Raw genomic sequence first — 21,588 nt, 5'->3', positions numbered from 1 at the left:
ATTCCATGGTAGCTCAGATCTACATCCTGCATCTAAAGTAACTGTGTCATTGAGAGCTTTTACAGATTTAGAAAGGTCAAGAAGCCTGGAAATAAATGATCTGCCTTGAGGAATTACTCTCATCGTGAAATTAAGGTGCCCTAAAAGAGAGAGCAAGTCCCTTTTTGAAAAAGATTTGGAATTTTTTGCGACTTTCATAACTTGTCTTATTCTGAATAATTTCTCGAGGGGGAGTGAAGCTTGCATGCGATTTGAATCAAGAGAAATGTCTAAGAATTAAATTACTTTGCCTGGACCCACGTTCTTTTCCTCTGAGAGAGGAACGCCTAATTCGGACAAAGTGCGTTTGAGAGTCGAGATAGAGAAGTCTGATGTTTTGGAAGGAAAATCTACCATGAGAAAATCATATAAAAGATGAAGGACGAATGATAATTTCTTGTATTTAAGGAGAATCCAGCACAAAGCCTCAGACAAGGCATTGAATATTTTAGGACTGCTATGCCAAAAGTGAGTCTAACCGAAAAAAAAAAAATTTTCTCCACTGGACGCCGAACAAATGCCATTGAGAGGGATGCAATGGCCTGGTTTGGCAAAATTATTATATACTAAGTGAAAAATTTCCAAAAAGCTTACAGCACCTGGTATTTCAAGGAGGTCTCCCATCCAAGTACTCACCAGGCCCAAACCTGCTTAGCTTCCGAGACCAGACGAGATTGGGTATAGCCAGGCTGGTATGGCCGTAAGCAAAGACTGCTGCAAAGAGAGGGCTTTTTAAAGATCAGCCAATCTAATCGCCAGTACATTATATAAGTAGGAAAGAAAACACAAAAGCTTAAAGCACCTGGTATTCCTAGGCAGTCTCTCATCCAAGTACTAACCAGACCTAAACCTGCTAATATTCAGAGATCGGGCATTGACTCTTTTTTTTGTAAGATTATTATATAATTTGTGAAAAATTTCCAAAAAGTTTAAAGCCCTGGTATTCCCAGGCAGTCTCCCATCCATGTACTAACCAGGCCCAAACCTGCTAATATTCAGAGATCAAGCATTGACCCTTTTTGTTTTTTTTGCAAGATTATTATATAATTCGTGAAAAATTTCCAAAAAGTTTAAATTCCTGGTATTCCCAGGCAGTCTCCCATCCATGTACTAACCAGGCCCAAACCTGCTAATATTTAGAGATCGGGCATTGACTCTATTGTTTGGCAAAATTATTATATACTAAATGAAAAATTTCCAAAGAGCTTACAGCACCTGGTATTCCCAGGCAGTCTCCCATCCAAGTACTAACCAGGCCCAAACCTGCCTGGTTAGGAATTTTTTTTTTAAAGATCAGCCAATCTAATCGCCAGTACATTATATAAGTAGGAAAGAAAACACAAAAGCTTAAAGCACCTGGTATTCCTAGGCAGTCTCTCATCCAAGTACTAACCAGGCCCAAACCTGCTAATATTCAGAGATCGGGCATTGACTCTTTTTTTTTTTTTGTAAGATTATTATATAATTTGTGAAAAATTTCCAAAAAGTTTAAAGCCCTGGTATTTCCCAGGCAGTCTCCCATCCATGTACTAACCAGGCCCAAACCTGCTAATATTCAGAGATCGAGCATTGACCCTTTTTTTTTTTTTTGCAAGATTATTATATAATTCGTGAAAAATTTCCAAAAAGTTTAAATTCCTGGTATTCCCAGGCAGTCTCCCACTCTTTGACCTTCACTCTTCCATGACTGCAGTACACCTGCAAAGCGTTAGCACTCGTTAGCTTGTCATTAGCGTTTTCTTTTCTCCTCTCCTCTCCTCTCTCACGCTGCAGTTTTCCACAAGTTCATCAAACAACCGCAGTAAGAATATTTCATCAAGCACTGTGAGTAATGGCTTCTCCTACAATTGTTATTTGCACCTCTTGCCACATGTACAGTTTATCTATCTCTGTCGCCGATGAGGGATTCACATGTGATAAATGCAGGGAAATAGTTAGGCTGACAGAGAAGATTTCAGAATTAGAGACACGCATCCAAACTTTAATTGAGGACAGTAAGAATGTTAGGGCTCTAGATATGGCTTTGGATGCGTCTAGCTCAGGGACTCCTGTACATTGTCCGGTTCCAGCAGAGCCCCTGCAGCAGGGCAACTGGGTGACGGTGAGGCAGCGTAGTCGTGGGTCAAAACACCGCTCTTCTGTTCCGATCAAAACATTAAACAGGTTCTCCCCACTCAGTGATGCACCCACTGAGAAACCTGATGAAAGTGCTCTAGTTATTGGCGATTCTATTGTACGGAACGTGAATATAGAGACACCAGCCACCATAGTCAAATGTTTACCGGGAGCCAGAGCGCCTGACATCTTGGCAAATTTAAAAGTGCTGGCTAATGCTAAGCGTAAATACAGTAAGATTGTTATTCATGCCGGCGCTAATGATGTTCGACTTCGCCAGTCGGAGATCACTAAAAATAACTTTAAAGAGGTGTGTGAACTTGCAAGCACGATGTCAGACACTGTAATATGCTCTGGTCCCCTGCCTGCTTACCGTGGTGACGAGATGCATAGCAGATTGTCATCACTCAATGGCTGGATGTCTAAGTGGTGCCCACAGAATAACATAGGTTTCATAGACAATTGGACGAGCTTTTGGGGCAGACCTGACCTGTTGAAAAGAGATGGTCTTCATCCCTCCTGGGGTGGTGCTGCTCTTCTGTCTAGAAATATGGCACATAGTCTTAGTGTTTATACTTGACTAACTGGGGCCCAGGTCAGGAAGCAGACAGACTGGCTAAACCAACCGTCTGCTAGCTGCCTCCCGTCACAGAGGTCAGTTAATTCTCAGCACATAGAGACTCTTTCACCTAGATATCACACTATAGAGACTGTGTCTGTTCCCCGAACTAGAAAATACAAAAAACGTCCAAACCAAGTTAAGGTTAACAATTTAATTGAGGTTCAACAAATAAAAAACAAATGCAATATGGATAAACAAATGATAAAGATTGGCTTATTGAATATCAGATCCATTTCTACGAAAACACTTTTTGTAAATAATATGATAACTGATCATAATATAGATGTGCTCTGTTTGACAGAAACTTGGCTAAAACCTGATGATTACATTATTTTAAATGAGTCCACCCCCCAAGATTATTGTTATAAACACGAGCCGCGTCTAAAAGGCAAAGGGGGAGGAGTTGCTTCAATTTATAACAACGTTTTCAGGATTTCTCAGAGGGCAGGCTTCAAGTATAACTCGTTTGAAGTAATGGTGCTTCATATAACATTATCCAGAGAAACCAATGTTAATGATAAATCCCCTGTTATGTTTGTACTGGCTACTGTATACAGGCCACCAGGGCACCATACAGACTTTATTAAAGAGTTTGGTGATTTTACATCCGAGTTAGTTCTGGCTGCAGATAAAGTCTTAATAGTTGGTGATTTTAATATCCATGTCGATAATGAAAAAGATGCATTGGGATCAGCATTTATAGACATTCTGAACTCTATTGGTGTTAGACATCATGTTTCAGGACCTACTCATTGTCGAAATCATACTCTAGATTTAATACTGTCACATGGAATTGATGTTGATAGTGTTGAAATTATTCAGCCAAGTGATGCTATCTCAGATCATTATTTAGTTCTGTGTAAACTTCATATAGCCAAAATTGTAAATTCTACTTCTTGTTACAAGTATCGAAGAACCATCACTTCTACCACAAAAGACTGCTTTTTAAGTTATCTTCCTGATGTATCCGAATTCCTTAGCATATCCAAAACCTCAGAACAACTTGATGATGTAACAGAAACTATGGACTCTCTCTTTTCTAGCACTTTAAATACAGTTGCTCCTTTACGCTTAAGGAAGGTTAAGGAAAACAGTTTGACACCATGGTATAATGAGCATACTCGCACCCTAAAGAGAGCAGCCCAAAAAATGGAGCGCAGCTGGAGGAAAACAAAACTAGAGGTATTTCGTATTGCTTTGCGGGAAAGTAGCATATCCTATAGAAAAGCATTAAAAACTGCTAGATCTGATTACTTTTCTTCTCTTTTAGAAGAAAACAAACATAACCCCAGGTATTTATTCAATACAGTGGCTAAATTAACGAAAAATAAAGCCTCAACAAGTGTTGACATTTCCCAACACGACAACAGTAATGACTTTATGAACTACTTTACTTCTAAAATCGATCCTATTAGAGATAAAATTGCAACCATTCAGCCGTCAGCTACCGTATCACATCAGACAGTGCACTATAGACCCCCTGAGGAACAGTTCCACTCATTCTCTACTATAGGAGAGGAAGAATTGTATAAACTTGTTAAATCATCTAAACCAACAACATGTATGTTAGACTCTATACCATCTAAGCTCTTAAAAGAGGTGCTTCCAGAAGTCATAGGTCCTCTTCTGACTATTATTAATTCCTCATTGTCATTAGGATATGTCCCCAAAACCTTCAAACTGGCTGTTATTAAGCCTCTCATAAAAAAGCCACAACTTGACCCCAGAGAACTTGTTAATTATAGACCAATCTCGAATCTCCCTTTTTTGTCCAAGATACTAGAAAAGGTGGTATCCTCACAATTATATTCCTTCTTAGAGAATAATGGTATATGTGAGGATTTCCAGTCAGGATTTAGACCGTATCATAGTACTGAGACTGCTCTCCTTAGAGTTACAAATGATCTGCTCTTATCATCTGATCGTGGGTGTATCTCTCTATTAGTTTTATTGGATCTTAGTGCTGCGTTTGACACAATTGACCACAACATTCTTTTGCATAGACTTGAACACTTTGTTGGCATCAGTGGAAGTGCATTAGCATGGTTTAAATCGTACTTATATGACCGCCATCAGTTCGTAGCAGTGAATGAAGATGTATCATATCGATCACAAGTGCAGTATGGAGTACCTCAAGGCTCAGTACTAGGGCCGCTACTCTTCACGCTTTATATGTTACCCTTGGGAGATATCATCAGGAAACATGGTGTTAGCTTTCACTGTTATGCTGATGATACGCAGCTCTATATTTCCTCGCAGCCTGGTGAAACACACCAATTTGAAAAACTAATGGAATGCATAGTCGATATAAAAAATTGGATGACGAGTAATTTCTTACTGCTAAATTCAGAAAAGCAGAGGTGTTAATCATAGGGCCTAAAAACTCTGCTTGTAATAACCTAGAACACTGTCTAAGACTTGATGGTTGCTCTGTCAATTCTTCGTCATCAGTTTGGAACCTAGGTGTGCTACTTGATCGCAATCTTTCCTTAGAAAGCCACGTTTTTAGCATTTGTAAAACTGCATTTTTCCATCTCAAAAATATATCTAAATTACGGCCTATGCTCTCAATGTCAAATGCAGAAATGTTAATCCATGCATTTATGACTTCAAGGTTAGACTATTGTAATGCTTTATTGGGTGGTTGTTCTGCACGCTTGGTAAACAAACTACAGCTAGTCCAAAATGCAGCAGCAAGAGTTCTTACTAGAACCAGGAAGTATGACCATATTAGCCCGGTCCTGTCCACACTGCACTGGCTCCCTATCAAACATCGTATAGATTTTAAAATATTGCTTATTACTTATAAAGCCCTGAATGGTTTAGCACCTCAGTATTTGAATGAGCTCCTTTTACATTATACTCCTCTACGTCCGCTACGTTCTCAAAACTATTTGATAATAGATCAATTTGATAATACCTAGAATATCAAAATCAACTGCGGGCGGCAGATCCTTTTCCTATTTGGCGCCTAAACTCTGGAATAACCTACCTAACATTGTTCGGGAGGCAGACACACTCTTGCAGTTTAAATCTAGATTAAAGACCCATCTCTTTAACCTGGCATACAGATAACATACTAATATGCTTTTAATATCCAAATCCGTTAAAGGATTTTTAGGCTGCATTAATTAGGTAAACCGGATCCGGAAACACTTCACATAACACCGTACTTTCTGCATCATTAGAAGAATGGCATCTACGCTAATATTTGTCTGTTTCTCTCTTGTTCCGAGGTCACCGTGGCCACGAGATCCAGTCTGTGTCCAGATCAGAGGGTCACTGCAGTCACCCGGATCCAGTACGTATCCAGACCAGATGGTGGATCAGCACCTAGAAAGGACCTCTACTGCCCTGAAAGACAGCGGAGACCAGGACAACTAGAGCCCCAGATACAGATCCCCTGTAAAGACCTTGTCTCAGAGGAGCACCAGGACAAGACCACAGGAAACAGATGATTCTTCTGCACAATCTGACTTTGCTGCAGTCTGGAATTGAACTACTGGTTTTCGTCTGGTCAGAGGAGAACTGACCCCCCAACTGAGCCTGGTTTCTCCCAAGGTTTTTTTCTCCATTCTGTCACCGATGGAGTTTCGGTTCCTTGCCGCTGTCGCCTCTGGCTTGCTTAGTTGGGGTCACTTCATCTACAGCGATATCATTGACTTGATTGCAAATAAAAACAGACACTATTTCAACTGAACAGAGATGACATAACTGAATTCAATGATGAACTGCCTTTAACTATCATTTTGCATTATTGAGACACTGTTTTCCAAATGAATGTTGTTCAGTGCTTTGACGCAATGTATTTTGTTTAAAGCACTATATAAATAAAGGTGATTGAAAGGTGATCGACAGTGTTGTAAAACAGAGAAAAAGGGGCTAAAGGAATAATTAAGGTCAATAATTAAAAGTTTTTTACCCAAATATTTTCGAGTGGCTATCCCTATAGGACTGATCCGAAAAATCTGTAAAGGAGAATAATCAAATGGGCCTATCATGAATCCTTTTTTACCTCTTTCTCAAGCAAGGTATCCACAGTTTCCAGCTCCTGAGACAAGAACAATAGGTAATGGCAATGAAAAGATACAGCAGGAAAATGCAGCAGGCCAGCAAAAAACCCCTGAAAAAGACCAGTCAGTAAATAATCCACAAAACAGCAGTCAGGATGCTTTCTCAACGCCTGTCCCAGCTTGGGGACGTTTATGGGAGTTGATGGTTTTATTTCTTTCGTTCAATTTTTATGAAGCGGGTTCTCCTCGGGCACACAGACTTTGGGTGGGCATTCCCGCAATAGCTACAAACATTAAAATATTTACAATTATGCATCTTACAAATATTTTCATTGAAATTCAAGCAAATAGGAGTAGGCCTATCAAAGTTATTCACCTGGGGGACAGATTTATGGCTTGGGCAGGATGAGACATGGAAGAAATAGGCTTAGATTTAGAGCATAAATTAGTAGAATGCGAGAGAGAGAGCTGCAAACGGAGCAGGACAGGATTTGGTGACCTGTGAAGTGTCTACTTATGAGCGCGAGATCGACCACAGACTAGTCTAGTCTCTGATTAAAGTGTTGAATGAACATGGCTGCCTTTGCAGAAAAAGACTTATGATACTCGTAGAACAGAATCCCACCGTAAGAGAGAGCTAGGTCAGAAATTCTGGCCAGATGGTAGGGATTGGCGATATGGCCTAAAAAAATTATCCCAATAATTTCAGGTATTTATTGCGATAACGATACAAATTAGGATAAATTATTTTCTTCTGTAAAATATCAGATTATGTTATGTTTAAGTTGTGTTCCAGTGACTGTACTGAAAACACACAACAACAATTACACAATAATAATGAAAAAAAATTACAAGTTTAAAATGTAAACAGATTCTGTATGTATTTATACTCTCATGGTGCAAAAATAGTGCAAACAGCAAAAGTAACAATCACAAACCATGTCTTCAGTTGGGTTTCAAAATTACAACAGAGTACAACTGCAAATAAATCCTGATAAAGTAACATACATGTTAAAGTAACCTGATAAAGTAAATAAGTTCAGTGTGAAACAAAACAGCCAGTGACACACTCTTAGAATTGTAAATATAATACGTAAATGGAACATGCTACCACCAATTAGGTAGTTAAATTTTCAATACTCTTGTCCCATGGAACAAATTGTAAAAATAGTGCAAACACAATCAAAAAGTAACAATCCCAACTATGTCTTCAGATAGTTTACAAAATATTGCAAAACCAGACGATAACTTAAAAAACAAATCAATAAATTAAATTTAAATAAAATTTTAATTAAACTGTAAACACCGATATATACTCTTGCAAAATGTAGAAATGAGGCTGACATGTACATGTCTGGTAGTGCAAGTATAACACACATACTAGTGTGATTCAGTAGCTTAAAAAAAAAAAAGAACAGGTCTCACACCTTAAGATTTTTGGTCAAGAAGACCAACATATTCACTGTAGCTGGTTTCAGAAGAGACCTTTGGCATGTCACTACATTTCCAGCAGCGCTGAACACCCTCTCTGAGTGTGTACTAGTCGCGGGGACGCACAAGTACTTTTTCACCAAACGACTGATGTTAGGGAAATTTACCTCATGTACCTTCTACCATGTAAGGGGATTGCTTTCACCATCTGCAAGTGGCCCATGCAGGTAGTTGTTTAATTCAGCCTCAATTTTCTCTGTTTCAGAAAGGGTGGTGGTCATCTCAGCAGCTGGTTTCTTGAAAAAAACTTCCAAGACTCTTCTGCCTTTTAGATGCACTCTGAGCTTCTTTTGTTAATTCAGATGACATTACAGGGGTAGAAGAGCCAGCATCACTTGGCATGGCAGAAAGGGATTCCACCTCTCGGACTACTCTGGCTTTGATGACAAGGATCTCTTCTTGACTCATATACTGAGTGCGGAAGCGTGGATCAAGAATTGTTGCCATGTTGATCAGTTCCTGAACCTCTTGGTCACCATATTTAGGGTTCATGTAGTCCAATATTGAACTTTTAATTTTCCTTGTGGGATCTGTGTCTTCATCTTTCCCCTGTAGCAGCTCACTGTTGAATAGGTGAAGTGTAGGCTTCAGGCTTGACACTGTGACATAGTTTTCAGAAGAGAGGGCATCTGTAAAATCAAGAAGAGGCCCAAGTGCTTTACTGACAGAGTCTAGGACCTCAATATCCTACCAAGGACTTGCGTAATGGCCTTCTCCTGCTCAAGTATCCGCTCAATCATTTTCTGCCTTGATTCCCAACGTATTGGCGGTTCAGTCACAAGTTTGTGTGGTGGATCTTTGAGTATTCGCTGCTTTTTCCAGCTGTGCGAAAAAACACTGACAATCTTCTTACAGACTCCCACAGCTCTGTCAATCCTGGTATCCCTCATGCTTCTCTATGCAAAACAACAACAATACTATTTGTTTATTTTTAAGTATTTATGTTTCTTTTTAATAAAATAAATACAATAAAAAAACAAAAACAAAAAAAAAGTTAAAAGAAAGTTAAAAGTTAAAACTAAAATAGATGAAACTAAAAAAATAAATGAACATTTAATATGTTCAATGTTCCAATTTATTTATAAAGCACATACTAATACAACAAAAGTTACTCACCAAACCAATTGTTTCACAATGGTCAATATCAGGACAGTCCTCCAGTGTCAGAGCTGATGCTGTAGTGCCGATGCTCTCACCAGTCAATAGGGTCACCACAGGCAAACTGAGTCCAGAGAAGCTGGACCCACCATTCAGGAAAGAATGGACGATCATATGACCTGCCATCTCAAATACGTTGCGTTCCCGCAGGTCAGCAGCTGCAGAAGGAACTGATGTTCTTTTTCCCACTCAAAAAGGGTTGTAGGAGCAGCAGAGCCTTAATAATGAATATATATATATATATAAAGGCCAAGAAACATTGAGAATTATGTTCAAAAACATGCTTTGAAGGTTGATTCAATCAATCAACCTTTATTTATACAGCCCTTTACAACACTCAAAGTGAACCAAAGTGCTTTCCAGGAAATCTAAAATAAAAATAGAAACAATAAAAAAAATAATGCCACAAAGAAAACACAAAATGCCACAACAACTGCTATAAATTAAAATCCAGTCTAAATAAATGAGTCTTGAGCTTAGCCTTAAAGAGGCCCAAGTCAGTGATTGTACGTTAATCAGCAGGTAGCTTGTTCCAGAGGCTTGGCCCAGCTACAGAAAAAGCCCGGTCACCCCAGAGTCTGTACCTTGTCCTTGGGACTTCCAGCAAAAGTTGATTTGTTGATCTAAGAGCCCTGTTTGATTGACGCAAAGTTAACATCTCAGTTATGTACAGTGGTGCGAGGCCATTGAGAGCTTTAAAAACAAACAATAAAATCTTAAAATCAACTCTAAAAGAAAGTGGAAGCCAGTGAAGCGAAGAAAGAATTGGAGTAATATGCTCACGTTTACGTGTGTTAGTTAGAAGACGGGCTGCTGCATTCTGAACCAGCTGAAGGCGCCTGAGTGATGACTGTGAGACTCCGACATAAAGCGCATTACAGTAATCTATTCTTGAACTAATAAAAGCATGAATAGCTTGCTCAAGGTCCGAAAAATGTAAAAATGGTTTGACCTTGGCCAGTAGACGTAGCTGAAAAAAACTAGCTTTCACCACACTGTCAATTTGTTTATCGAATTTCAGGCTACTATCAAAAGTGACACCAAGATTTCTGATAATCGGTTTAAGCTTCGAAATTAGCATATTAGGGTCAGAGGTTGCAGATTCACCAAATAAAATATATTCAGTTTTATCTTCATTCAAATTGAGGAAATTTTGCTCTAACTATAATTTAATGTCATCAATGCAATCAATTAGCGACCCTAATGCATCAGTGTTTGTTGGACTCATAGGCAAATAAATTAGCAAATCATCAGCATAGCAGTGATAAGCAATGTTATGCCTGGCTATGATGGACCCAAGAGGCAGCATGTAAAGAGAAAATAAAACCGGTCCGAGAATAGATCCTTGTGACACCCCACAGGAGAGAGAAGTAGTAGAGGAGGATGAGTTCTCAATCACTACAGAAAAGGTTCTGTCGGTCAAATATGACGAGAACCACTGAAACGCAGTACCCTTAATGCCAACATAGTGGTTGAGGCGAGACAGAAGGATTGCATGGTCCACTGTATCAAAGGCAGCCGTGAGATCGAGGAGCACTAAAATAACAGGGCTCTTGATGTCAACAAACCCGGCAATATCATTGTGCACCTTTAACAGTGCAGACCCAGTACTATGTCGCAATCTAAATCCTGATTGAAATTTCTCAAACAAAGAGTTATTTTCTAAAAAATATTGTAATTGTATAAAAACAACTTTTTCTAACACTTTTGAGAGAAAAGGCAGGTGAGAAACTGGTCTGAAATTAGACAAAACTGAAGGATCCAGGTTTGTTTTTTTAAGAAAAGGCCTACCCACAGCCTGTTTGAACCAAGCAGGGACGGATCCTGTGCGAAGACATTTATTAATAAAAACCAACAGGAAAGGCCCAACTGTGGTAATAACGTCTTTTAACAATTTAGTTGGAAAAAAGTCCAAGGGGCAATTTGTAATTTTCATCTTTAGCACTACTTCATTAAAAAATGATAGTGAGACTGGTTCAAACTGTTCAAACACAGCAGAATGTGCTGCAGCGGCAACTGAATCAGTTTCAGAACTATTAGTTGAGAGTTGTCTGACAGACTCCACTTTATTAATAAAAAAGTGAAGAAAATTCTCACAAGTGGAGACTGAGGCATCCGTAATTAATTGTATTAAACATCACCCTTGGACAATGCCCACTGTTAGTGATGATATTTGACAAATATTTAGATTTTGCCTCCTTTACAGCCCTTTGATAATCAAAAAGACAGCCCCTTAATATTTCCAAAGACACATGTAATTTGTTTTTCTTCCATCTCCTTTCTGCCTGTCTACAACGCTGCCTAAGGGTTCGGGTGGCATCATTAATCCAGGGATCTGCTCTTAATTTAGGAGATCTGTGTTTGTAAGGAGCAATAACATCTAAAATTTTAGAACAGGTGGAATTAAACGATGAAAGCAGGCCATCAGAGCATATAGAAGAGACAGATTCACTAACGGTATAAAGCTCAGAGTCCATAAAAGCAGCAGAAAATTCTTCAGCTGTTGAGGAAGTGAGAATACGACGATAACATGGCGAAGCAATAGACCTGCTAGCTATTGAGGACGGGACTGGGAATTCAACAATAATGGGGAAATGATCTGAGATAGCAGTCTCAGATATTTCAGTAAGGGAGATAGAGAGCCCATGAGAAATTATAAGGTCCAAAGTGTATCCAATAAGATGTGTGGGTTGATCCACCAATTGATGTAAATGGAAAGATGACAAAATACGTTTAAAATCAGTGGCCAACTGATCAGATGGACAACAAACATGGATATTAAAATCACCACAAATAAAACGTTGGTCATACTTTGGGACAACATCAGCTAAAAATTCGGAAAACTATAATAAAATTCTTGTTGTATTTAGGTGGACGATAAACAACAGCACACAAAACAGCCTAAGTCCCCTCAATTAAAAATAGCTGTATCTCAAAAGAAAAATAATCATCTATAGATAAAAGTCGACATTTAAAATTGTCTTTAAAAACAGTAGCCATGCCTCCTCCCCGCCCGACACTCGCGGGGAGCTGAAAAAACAGCACCGAGGTTGGAGGAGCTCTGTAAAGGCACTGTTGTCACCTGGTTTAACCCAGGTTTCCGTCAACAAAACGGGCCGTCGGCAAGCATGTGTATACTCAGCATCAGGAACGATGGGTCGAAGCCACCGGTAGCAGTATTCTGAGGAGCACTTCACAGCGCAAACGTCGTACTCTCGAGAGTGCGCCGTGAGACTGCGAGGATCAGATGCCGAAGTCAGAGTCAGGTATGCTCTTCTTAATCTGACAAGTCTACCGCCTCTTCGCCCACGCCGTCTGCTGCGCTTTCTGTAGTGGTTGATGGCCGGTAACAAGCAGGGCACATGCCACAGGTGCAAAGGTATGGATGACAGTAATGGTGGCGGCATCTTAGGCTGTCCACTAGAGCCACGAGTTGTAGATTAAACCACATAATCCCTTATATTCAGAAGAGTCTGGCGATCGTATACTAACAGTGGTGACACATTGTGTGCAAAATGTGACAAAATTACCAAGCACAATAACATACAGAGCAAAGGAAGACGGCCAGCCAAACACAGAGACGCCATCTTCAGGCGCTTCAGATTAAGTTATAAGTAGAGTTTACAAGTCAATACCATTCCCTCACTTTATGACAGTATCCAATGAATAGCCTACAAAAAGTTAGTATCATTACTGCAATTAAAAAAGTTTCAATATGACAACATAGATTACACACACACACACACACACACACACACACACACACACACACACACACACACTTATATATACAAACCTAAATTTATTCTGAAGCAAGTTTTCAATTTCTGCATGGCCATTGACAAAACATGTCTGTTGACACCATCACCCACTGCTGCACCTCCTTGGGGGAAAATAATATTTGAGATGAAAAGGACAATCGACCAGATTATGTCAAGTAAACAGAGCATGGCTATTGTGCTAAAATTTTCTTAGTGTCTACAACAGTAAATACAGCGGGGTTAATCAGTGAATAACTACCTATAATGGAAAAAGTTACGCACCTTATTAATACCTCTCAGCCTGCACTTGAAAGGAGCTGCCCAGTTCTCATTATTCTGCTTATAGAATGAATTAAATGAATTGTCCTGTTCTTCTTCTGCATCAAACATGTCGAGTGATAGAGAGAGTCATAGACTTTCAGAGTAACAGTTCAGTAAATCTTCTCTGAACAAGGCCCAGGTTGAAGCTGTAATTTACCACAAAAAAAGTTGATGCAAAGGGCCTTCTAAATGATAAACTATAGCAAGAATAACTTTGTTTCAGCAGTGACATTTTGAAATCCCTGCAGGTTAATGGAATATGTCATGGGGAAGTACTTCAATATTCCTTTTTTAAATCACTTGACAAGTTATTTTGACAACATTATTTTCAACAATGCAACACTATAGTAGAAATTGTGCATAAATTACCTGCTGACGATTGTGGAACTGAGGGTCCCGGCAATTCTTCTCACCTTGGGGGACTGGCTGCTATGCTGGGTTTAGCACAGTTCATTCTTAGAACATACCAAATAAATTATAAAAAAAAAAAAAACAATACTTTGAAGAATGGGAAACGGCCAAATCATGAGTGGCGATTATTCTAATCATTTACCAACTAGTTGGTCAGTGGTCCCAAATGTTTATATTAAAATTAAGACATGGAGTTAATTTACAAAACTAACTAAATATGATACAGAAATTAATCTGGTCAGAAATTCTGGCCAGATGGTAGGGATTGGCGATATGGCCTAAAAAAATTATCACAATAATTTCAGGTATTTATTGCGATAACGATACAAATGACGATAAATTATTTTCTTCTGTAAAATATCAGATTATGTTATGTTTAAGTTGTGTTCCAGTGACTGTGCTGAAAAACACACAACAACAATTACACAATAATAATTAAAAACAATTACAAGTTAAAAATGTAAACCGATACTGTATTTATTTATACTCTCATGGTGCAAAAATAGTGCATCTGGGAAAAAACTTGTCTGGATGCAACAGCTGTTCAAACTCCAGTCACTCGGTATGTAGTGGCCTGTAAGGCTAATGTATGGCTCAGTCGTTCTGCTACTCCACATGTACGGTAGTAGTAGCTCCTCATCTGATTTTCTGTAACCAAACCAGTTCCAAATTGTGGAAGTAGCTCCTCGCTTAACAACAAGCTCCTCTTCAGCATCGCGTCTGCCTTTCGCCATTCTTGTTTTTACTCCGTCCGCACGTGAATAGTGAAACGGGAGCGCGTGGACGCTGCATGCACAAAACTACGCCATCAACTAGATTTATCTTTATTATCGTGAGGAGAATTTTCAATTGTATATCGCAAACGATAAGATATCGCTCATCCCTAACAGATAGGTATCTAGTTGGACCTCCCAAATAATATCCCTGTAAACTCCAAATGCGATACAGAATTGGGAAAAGTTAGACTTTTTGAAAGTCTAGGGTCCCCATTTTTAGCTCGACATGTATGTCACCACAGTCTACTATACGCCGTTCACACAGCTCAGAGCCCAGCAAGAGTTTAATGAGATTAATGTCATTACCTGCCAATATCTGTCCCCTCAGCTGATGAGAGATGGCAGCAGCTGGTGGGAAAAAAGGCGAGCCAGAGGAAAGACGTATGGCGGTTGCTAGGGTCCTTTTAGGTCATCACCTTGAGGCTGGCGCGGATGGTGATGCAGGTCGGAGACAGCAGCGGCGGTTGAAGCCGGGGTGGATGTCGATTGAGCAGAGACGGGGGTCGATGAAGGTTTAGAAATGGAGCCGTCTTCCAGTGTTGATATCCTAGCGGACATGTCGAGGAGAGAAGATTGGATATCAGAAAGTGCCATAAGCACTGGATCATCTGCTGAAGAAGCACTTGTGCCTGGACAAACAGAGCAGCTGGCTCGTTTTTGTGCTGGGGCTTTCCTGCCCATCTCAGGATTTTTTCACTTCGAAGTGTGCTTTTTCCCAGAGGACTGGGTAGGAGGCACCGGCAGAGATTCAACAACTGAAATAATTAGAGAATCGCAGAGGAGGACAAATAGGTCCTCGTGAGAAGCACCACACGGAGGCTGAATGTCATTTATAAATAGGGTTTCCAGTATTTTTGCCCAGGGTCCAATCGCCGATGTATGTTTGGGACGAGGATTTATTCACCAACCGCCGAGAACTCCTACGAACGGTAGTGTTCAGTAGTAACAGTACTTTTCTGTTTGACAATATGAATGATTTTGCTGAAATAACAGGAGGATGCAAGATGCAAGTAAACACAGTTTAATAAATGAAAGTCAAAGCAAAGACACAGGTCGGGGACAAACACTCAGGTGGTAGTTGAAGCAGGGACGAGATTGCGATCCAGTGGTGGTGCGGTGAAGAGCGTGCTCGAGAAACCCAGGAATCGTGGAATATCCAGACAACACGAAGTTGATGAGTTGATGTGGCACGAGAACAGGACACACACCCAGGAACAACCACGATCTGACAACATGAGAGGGAAATTACTGGCATATAAAGGGAGTGGAATTAATGACAGCTGGTGACACTAATCAACACAACGAGAATCCACACCCACACTATTACACTCACGCAGACACGCAGCTTCCTCCTTGGCTGTTGGTGTCGCTGTTGGACAGTGTTTTCTCTTCTTCCTGTTGGCCTTCTGTAGCTAATCTTAGCTCCGTGTAGCTGTTTTTATTTAAATTTTTCTCTAGAATCTTTATCTTACTATCACTCTCTGTTTTTTAAAGTGATAAAACATAACTTAATTCACACCATATTTCTGATATTATCGAGCAATCTTATCAGATTAACTTTGATCGTTCACTTTTATTTTATATCCATGAGTGCATTACACCTGCAAAGCGTTAGCACTCGTTAGCTTGTCATTAGCTTTTTCATTCGAACCTATCGATGTTTTCTTTTCTCCTCTCCTCTCTCTCGCTCCAGTTTTTCACAAGTTCATCAAACAACCGCAGTAAGAATATTTCATCAAGCACGGTGAGTAATGGCTTCTCCTGCTATTGTTATTTGCACCTCTTACCACATGTACAGTTTATCTATCTCTGTCGCTGATGAGGGATTCACATGTGATAAATGCAGGGAAATAGTAGGCTGACAGAGAAGATTTCAGAATTAGAGACACGCATCCAAACTTTAATTGAGGACAGTAAGAATGTTAGGGCTCTAGATACAGCTTTGGATGCGTCTAGCTCAGGGATTCCTGTACATTGTTCGGTTCCGGCAACAGAGCCCCTGCAGCAGGGCAACTGGGTGACAGTGAGGCAGGGTAGTCGTGGGTCAAAACACCGCTCTCCTGTTCCGATCCAAACATTAAACAGGTTCTCCCCACTCAGTGATGCACCCACTGAGAAACCTGATGAAAGTGCTCTAGTTATTGGTGATTCTATTGTATGGAACGTGAATATAGAGACACCAGCCACCATAGTCAAATGTTTACCGGGAGCCAGAGCGCCTGACATCTTGGCAAATTTAAAAGTGCTGGCTAATGCTAAACGTAAATACAGTAAGATTGTTATTCATGCTGGCGCTAATGATGTTCGACTTTGCCAGTTGGAGATCACTAAAAATAACATTAAAGAGGTGTGTGAACTTGCAAACACGATTTCAGACACTGTAATATGCTCTGGTCCCCTCCCTGCTTACCGTGGTGACAAGATGCATAGCAGATTGTCATCACTCAATGGCTGGATGTCTAAGTGGTGCCCAAAGAATAACCTATTCATAGACAATTGGACGAGCTTTTGGGGCAGACCTGACTTGTTGAAAAGAGATGGTCTTCATCCCTCCTGGGGTGGCGCCACTCTTCTCTCTAGAAATATGGCAAATAGACTAAGTGTTTATACTTGACTAACTGTGGCACAGGTCAGAAAGCAGACAGACTGGCTAAACCGAACGTCTGCTAGCTGCCTCATGTCACAGAGGTCAGTTAATTGTCAGCACATAGAGACTCTTTCACCTAGATGTCACACTATAGAGACTGTGTTTGTTCCCCGAACTAAAAATTACAAAAAACGTCCAAACCAAGTTAAGATTAACAATTTAATTGCGGTTCAAAAAATAAAAAAAACAGATGCAATATGGTTAAACAAATGATAAAGCTTGGCTTATTGAATATCAGATCCCTTTCTACGAAAACACTATCACTGATCATAATCTAGATGTGCTCTGTTTGACAGAAACCTGGCTAAAACCTGATGAATACATTATTTTAAATGAGTCCACCCCCCAAGATTACTGTTATAAACCTGAGCCGCATCTAAAAGGCAAAGGGGGAGGTGTTGCTTCAATTTATAACAACATTTCAGGATTTCTCAGAGGGCAGGCTTCAAGTATAACTCGTTTGAAGTAATGGTGCTTCATATAACATTATCCAGAGAAACAAATGTTACTGATAAATCCCCTGTTATGTTTGTACTGGCTACTGTATACAGGCCACCAGGCCACCATACAGACTTTATTAAAGAGTTTGGTGATTTTACATCCGAGTTAGTTCTGGCTGCAGATAAAGTTTTAATAGTTGGTGATTTTAATATCCATGTTGATAATGAAAAAGATGCATTGGGATAAGCATTTATAGACATTCTGAACTCTATTGGGGTTTGACAACACGTTTCAGGACCTACTCATTGTTGAAATCATACTCTAGATTTAATACTTTCACATGGAATTGATGTTGATAGTGTTGAAATTATGCAGCCAAGTGATGATATCTCAGATCATTATTTAGTTTTGTGCAAACTTCATATAGCCAAACTTGTAAATTCTACTTCTTGTTACAAGTATGATAGAACCATCACTTCTCCCACAAAAGCCGACTTTTTAAGTTATCTTCCTGATGTATCCAAATTCCTTAGCATATCCAAGACCTCAGAACAACTTGATGATGTAACAGAAACTATGGACTCTCTCTTTTTTAGCACTTTAAATACAGTTGCTCCTTTACGCTTAAGGAAGGTTAAGGAAAACAGTTTGACACCATGGTATAACGAGCATTCTCGCACCCTAAAGAGAGCAGCTGAAAAATGGAGGAAAACATAACTAGAGGTATTTCGTATTGCTTGGCGGGAAAGTAACCTATCCTACAGAAAAGCATTAAAAACTGCTAGATCCGATTACTTTTCTTCTATTTTAGAAGAAAACAAACATAACCCCAGGTATGTATTCAATACAGTGGCTAAATTAACGAAAAATAAAGCCTCAACAAGTGTTGACATTTCCCAACACCACAGCAGTAATGACTTTATGAACTACTTTACTTCTAAAATCGATACTATTAGAGATAAAATTGCAACCATTCAGCCGTCAGCTACAGTATCACATCAGACAGTGCACTATAGACCCCCTGAGGAACAGTTCCACTCATTCTCTACTATAGGAGAGGAAGAATTGTATAAACTTGTTAAATCATCTAAACCAACATCATGTATGTTAGACCCTATACCATCTAAGCTCCTAAAAGTGGTGCTTCTAGAAGTCATAGATCCTCTTCTGACTATTATTAATTCCTAATTGAGATTAGGATCCTGTCCTCTGGACAGCAAGCCTTGTCTAAGCTTCAGTCAGCCTTTAACATCATTCAGTTAAGGCTTCACAGTTTAAAACTTGTTCTGAATACTGATAAAAACCAAGTATATGTTATTTTCCAATTCAAAAAAACTTGAAAATAATTTAGTATCTCTTCAGACCTTTCAAGGTACAGTGATTGAATTGGTAAAAGAGTACAAATATCTTGGCATCATAGTTGATGATGCCCTATCTTTTAGCTCTCATATCACTCAACTGAAGAATAAACTGAAAATCAAGCTTGGGTTTTATTTCAGGAACAAGTTTTGCTTTTCTTTTAATGTAAAAAAGAAATTAGTCTCTGCTACTTTTCTCCCTGTCCTTGATTACGATGATGTTGTATATCAGTTTGCACCTTCTTATCTTCTCTCTTCCTTAGATGCCGTTTATCATGGTGCTCTAAGGTTTATATCAAATTGCAAATCCTCAACTCGTCATTGCACCTTGTATGACAGAGTAGGTTGGCCTTCTCTGTATACCAGAAGAAAAATGCACTGGTACTTAATTATTTACAAAGCCATCTTGGGATTGTTGCCTTCTTATCTTTGTTGTCTTATGCAACAGAAAATTATCAAGAATTATTTTCTTCGTTCGCAAAACTTTTATACTCTTTCTATTCCTTTTACCCGAACTGAGCTAGGTAATAAGTCTTTTATGTATGCAGCGCCGTTTGATTGGAATTTCCTCCAATCTAAATTAAAATTAGAAAATCTGCTGACTCTAGACCATTTCAAATCAGTTATCCAACAAATGGAAGTTGATCTAACTATATGCAACTGCTTTTAAGTGTTTTCAATCTGTTTGTGTGATGTTTATCTGTGATGGAATTGATTGTACTGCTGCACATTTTGGCCAGGACACTCCTGTGAAAGAGATTTTTAATCTCAGAGAGCTTTTTCTGGTTAAATAAAGGTTAAATAAAAATAAAAAAATAAATAGGGTATGTCCCCAAAACCTTCAAACTGGCTGTTATTAAGCCTCACATCAAAAAACCACAACTTGACCCCAAAGAACTAGTTAATTATAGACCAATCTCGAATCTCCCTTTTCTGTCCAAGATACTAGAAAAGGTGGTATCCTCACAATTATATTCCTTCTTAGAGAAAAATAGTATATGTGAGGATTTAGACAGTATCATAGTACTGAGACTGCTCTCCTTAGAGTTACAAATGATCTGCTCTTATCATCTGATCGTGGGTGTATCTCTCTATTAGTTTTATTGGATCTTAGCGCTGCGTTTGACACAATTGACCACAACATTCTTTTGCATAGACTTAAACACTTTGTTGGCATTAATGGAAGTGCATTAGCATGGTTTAAATCGTACTTATATGACCGCCATCAGTTCATAGCAGTGAATGAAGATGTATCATATCGATCACAAGTGCAGTATGGAGTACCTCAAGGCTCAGTACTAGGGCCACTACTCTTCAAACTTTATATGTTACCCTTGGGAGATATCATCAGGAAACATGGTGTTAGCTTTCACTGTTATGCTGATGATACTCAGCTCTATATTTCTTTGCGGCCCGGTGAAACACACCAATTTGAAAAACTAATGGAATGCATAGTCGATATAAAAATCTGGATCACAAGTAATTTCTTACTGCTAAATTCAGAAAAAAACAGAGGTGTTAATTATAGCACCTAAAAACTCTGCTTGTAATAACCTAGAACACTGTCTAAGACTTGGTGGTTGCTCTGTCATTTCTTCGTCATCAGTTAGGAACCTAGGTGTGTTATTTGATCGCAATCTTTCCTTAGAAAGCCATGTTTCTAGCATTTGTAAAACTGCATTTTTCCATCTCAAAAATATATCTAAATTATGGCCTATGCTGTCAATGTCAAATGCAGAAATGTTAATCCATGCATTTATGACCTCAAGGTTAGATTATTGTAATGCTTTATTGGGTGGTTGTTCTGCACGCTTAGTAAACAAACTACAGCTAGTCCAAAATGCAGCAGCAAGAGTTCTTACTAGAACCAGGAAGTATGACCATATTAGCCCGGTCCTTTCAACACTGCACTGGCTCCCTATCAAACATCGTATAGATTTTAAAATGCTTATTACTTATAAAGCCCTGAATGGTTTAGCACCTCAGTATTTAAATGAGCTCCTTTTACATTATAATCCTCTACGTCCGCTACGTTCTCAAAACTCAGGCAATTTGATAATACCTAGAATATTAAAATCAACTGCGGGCGGCAGATCCTTTTCCTATTTGGCGCCTAAACTCTGGAATAACCTACCTAACATTGTTCGGGAAGCAGACATCTAGAATCTGGCTAAATCTGGCTTACACATAACATACTACTAATATGCTTTTAATATCCAAATCTGTTAAAGGTTAGTTAGGCTGCATTAATTAGGTAAACCGGAACCGGGAACACTTCCCATAACACCCTATGAACACTAATATTTGTCTGTTTTTCTCTTATTCACTTTTTCTCTGAATCACTTAATTCAATGATGAACTGCCTTTAACTGTCATTTTGCATTATTGACACACTGTTTTCCTAATCAATGGTGTTCAGTTGCTTTGACACAATG

The 21,588-nt window shown here is 39.2% G+C and overlaps 1 non-coding gene across 1 annotated transcript; it reads right to left on the bottom strand.

Moving 5' to 3' along the window:
* Positions 1 to 626: 626 nt before the first annotated feature.
* LOC113110517 (5S ribosomal RNA) lies at positions 627 to 745 on the bottom strand. Its single transcript, XR_003293170.1, has one exon. It is a non-coding gene; the product is annotated as a 5S ribosomal RNA (ribosomal RNA).
* Positions 746 to 21,588: the final 20,843 nt, after the last annotated feature.

The sequence above is a fragment of the Carassius auratus genome, chromosome 10 (assembly GCF_003368295.1).
Source record: "Carassius auratus strain Wakin chromosome 10, ASM336829v1, whole genome shotgun sequence".
NCBI lineage: Eukaryota > Metazoa > Chordata > Actinopteri > Cypriniformes > Cyprinidae > Carassius > Carassius auratus.
The sequence above is the reverse complement of the archived record's forward strand: the minus strand, read 5'-3'. Positions and strand labels throughout refer to the sequence as shown.